This window comes from Fundulus heteroclitus, chromosome 13, assembly GCF_011125445.2.
Source record: "Fundulus heteroclitus isolate FHET01 chromosome 13, MU-UCD_Fhet_4.1, whole genome shotgun sequence".
Lineage (NCBI taxonomy): Eukaryota > Metazoa > Chordata > Actinopteri > Cyprinodontiformes > Fundulidae > Fundulus > Fundulus heteroclitus.
The window spans coordinates 25,178,430-25,181,986 of NC_046373.1; the positions used below are offsets into that span (position 1 = coordinate 25,178,430).

A 3,557-nucleotide genomic window follows, 5' to 3' on the forward strand; every position below is an offset into this window, starting at 1 on the left:
ATCTTAATGGTACCGATAAAACACCGCAGCATACAAGGAGAATGGTTAAGAGTAGTAGTGTTGATAAATCCTTAACATTCCCATCCCTACTCATCATTGGTGCTTGAAAGATTGTGATTTTTTTTTAGGGTGGAATGATTATACAGCATCCAACTCTAAGGACTTCTAAAAACCAACTTTCGTAAAAGACAGAAAACCTGCAATTCGTTTAAAGTAAAAAAAAAACATACATCCAGGCTTTAATATAGATATACGACCTCGTTTGGTTTACGTCTGCATTGCAAAAAGGGAACAAAAAAGAAGTGAAATTTTCTCGAAATAAGTGTATTTTTCCTTGATTAGAGCAGGTAAATAAGACTATTTGCCAATGGAATAAGATTGTTGCACTTAAAATAGGAACAATTCATCTCCATCTTCTTATTTCAAGTGCAGGATGTCTAATGATCTTATTTTAGGGGTAATAATACTTATTCCATTGGCAAATAGTCTTATGTAGCTCCTCAAATCAAGAAAAAATACACTAATTTCAAGAAATTTTTACTTACTTTTAGTTCCCTTTTTGCAGTGTGTTAGCAGGTTGCAGTAAAAACCAAGGGCTTGTTGTTCTTAGAAGTGCTAAAGCGTATCTGGCTGGTTTCCTGCCACCTCTTCTAGGCTTAGTCCGTAGATTTCTGCAAGGATGGAGTCGTCTCAGCGGCTTAAATCTTACCCAGTTGGCATCATTGTTGGATGCTCGGCTGTGTCCTCGTTCTGACCTTCTAGCTGCTGAGTTTGAAATTTAGGAGTGTGGAGGTAGATCTAAGTCTTCCTTATACCGCCCAGTCTGTGCACCAGTGCCACCGGCGTTCTTAGGGTTTGGAACCATCGCCTTGACTCAGCCAACCATACTTTCTGTCACTATCGCCGAATCGCACAGTCTTCGTTTCGGAGCCATATTTCCTTTAAACCTTTAGCAGTTTGATCTAAAACGGAACAATGCTTGTAAATATAACAGTAGTGTAAAAAAGGATGGTTTTAGCAGGTTTTTATGGTGTGTCCAGTTCAGCTCAGCCGGGGGTTCTGACCAGGACAATAACCATCTCACTCCATAGAAATGGACTCCTGCTTTTAGCTTTTTAATCGGTTTCTTTTCATCTGACCAGGACAGTTTGGGTCAGATAGTTTTTAAACCTGTCAGAAAACCATCGGGTTAAACTTTGCTGCTGCTCCAAAGAAGAGCGATCAAATATCCATCCAGAAAACCAGCAGAGGGTTGGTGGTTTTAGGAGAGCTTAAACCAACAGTGGTGGTGCACGTATAGTCAATTCTGTTTGGGTAATTTAGACCGCTGTTTGGATTTGAGACAGTTGGCACATTCAAACTTTCACACCCAATTACTGTTTTAAAAAAAATAATCATTAGTTCTTTTCAACTGTGTCGTTAAAAGAGAAACTTTAATACCTCATTCATGTTAAGGATATCTGCTTGTAGGTTTCTGACCAGTAGTGTGTGTCAGGTTAATTATTCCTCACCACTTACTGTTGACATGTAAATGACAAAAGCAGTGAAGTCACAGCTCTCAAAGTCTAAATATTACATTATTATTAATGCTGAAGCGTACTAACATTTCATGGTTTGAATGTTGTAAACCTACGGCCTGGCACAAAACCGATCTTATCGATTACTCAAACTTGCAATTCTTAAAGATTTAATTTTAAATTAAGTTGAAGTTATACAAGTGAAGGGAGGACTGTTTTTTGATGTGCAACACCACCAGTGGCCACTATCTAACAATTTGTTAGATTTTAATTGTTTACTATGACGCGCCCTGCCGTTTGGTCTTATAAGCATGTTTCAAAGCTTAGAATTAGTTCCAGATGAGATGATTGAAACAGAAATAAGTTATTGAAAATAATTTCAGTAATATGCTTTGATGAAATGAAAGTGTGTGTGTGTGTGGGGGGGCGGGGGGGGGCTTTAAATTGATTAATTGGATTTAGTAAATTAAAATCAGAGATTTTATTTTCAAGCCATATCGCCCAGCGCTTTGTAAACCTTAAACATAAAAAACATTAACTGAACACTGTTATTACCTTTACTGACTTTAGATGCCTCCCAAACAGAGTGCATGACAATGAAGTGTCAATTTTTTCTTGCAGCAGAGAGCAACTTTCTCTAAAAGGGAAAGTTTTGCTTTTACGTACGATGAAAACAACAGACGTTAACTTTAAACGTTGAAGTAAACATCAGCTTCAGTCTGTTGGGGGAACATTTAGTCTGGCCTGCAGTTTTTAAGAGCTGTGGAAGTGTTAAATTATTCAGTAAAACAGGTGATGCGATCAGTAAATTAGTTTTGCTTTGATGCTGAGGTCCGTTAGGTTTAGTTCCCGTGTAACAAGCAGAGGGGTTTGAATTATTCTTTCATGCTACCTACCCACAACTGTAGCTTCTCCTAATTTTTGGTCAGTTGTGGAAAAAAAAAAGTTACTGTGCACATTTCTGGTGTGAAAATATAACATATTTTTGTTTTTTATAATCTACAGATTCAGCATTGCTGCCAACCACGGTGGAGCCAAGACAGAGAATGATGCATATCAGTGTTTCTCAGCTGGAGATTCAGGACCCACAGAGGGCCACGGGCAGATCGGACTGACCGTGCCGGGTCAAACAGCGTAAACATGATCAAGGTTTGTGCCCGGAAGTAAAGACGGGGGTAATGACGCAGCTGAAAATCACTGAGTCGGAGGCGATACCGGACGCCATGTTTGGATTTAGCTTCTTGTGAATGATGGACAGTGGGGACCAAGTGGATGCACAAAACCAAGCCTTTCACCAAACAATAAGTTTGCACGCTCCTGTGCTGCCGTCTTTACAGGAACGGGATTTTAGCTTGGACCTTTAGGTCCTCCTTTCTTATAAAACAAAAGACTTTTTATGAATACAAAAAAAAACAACAAAAAAACATTTCTACTAATGTGAGACCTTGCATGGTTTGGATCTTTTCGTGACCCATTTTTCTCAAGGAAGCGTTCCCTGCTCAAACTCATCAATGACAGATTTTGTTGCCTCACAGGAATAAAAAAAAAAAAAGGTTTTTAAAACCTTCAGTTTTCTGCAACTTCAAGATGCAGTTTAGTGCCATTCAGTTCATAATTTTTTTTTTTTTTTTTTTTTTTACGCAAGAAGAAGAAAAATTGCCACTGGAATGATTTTTAACGTCAGTGTTTAAACCTTTTTGTATTCCCCCTCCCAAAGTCATCTTACAGCAGTTAACATTTGTATTCATGCAAACTGAAGCTATTATACTGTTGAAATCATCACTGCATAGTTTAAAGAAAATGGTTAAAATGTCGGGATTCGGGTCCATTCAGTTTCAGTTAAATCGGATGTCTGTATAACAAAACTCTGAACTGTGAAACAAGAACCGGAGGCGCGGTGAGATCCCAGCAGAGCCACGTTTATAAAGGGAAAATCCACCTTTTAAATGCAACCAAAATGTATGTAGCATAGGATTTTTAATAAGATATTCACAAAATATTTGGACTGTAGCCCAAGTGCGGCCTCTCGTGTGTACGCAC

The 3,557-nt window shown here is 38.5% G+C and overlaps 1 protein-coding gene across 1 annotated transcript in view; it reads left to right on the top strand.

The window, feature by feature from the left end:
- Positions 1–3,154, top strand: part of LOC105915859 (zinc fingers and homeoboxes protein 1) — a 19,820-nt gene extending 16,666 nt beyond the window's left edge. The window contains exon 8 of the mRNA XM_012850109.3: positions 2,523–3,154. The gene's annotated coding sequence lies outside the window, so the exon portion shown is untranslated. The remainder of the gene's footprint in view (positions 1–2,522) is intronic.
- The last annotated feature ends 403 nt before the right edge of the window (positions 3,155–3,557 follow it).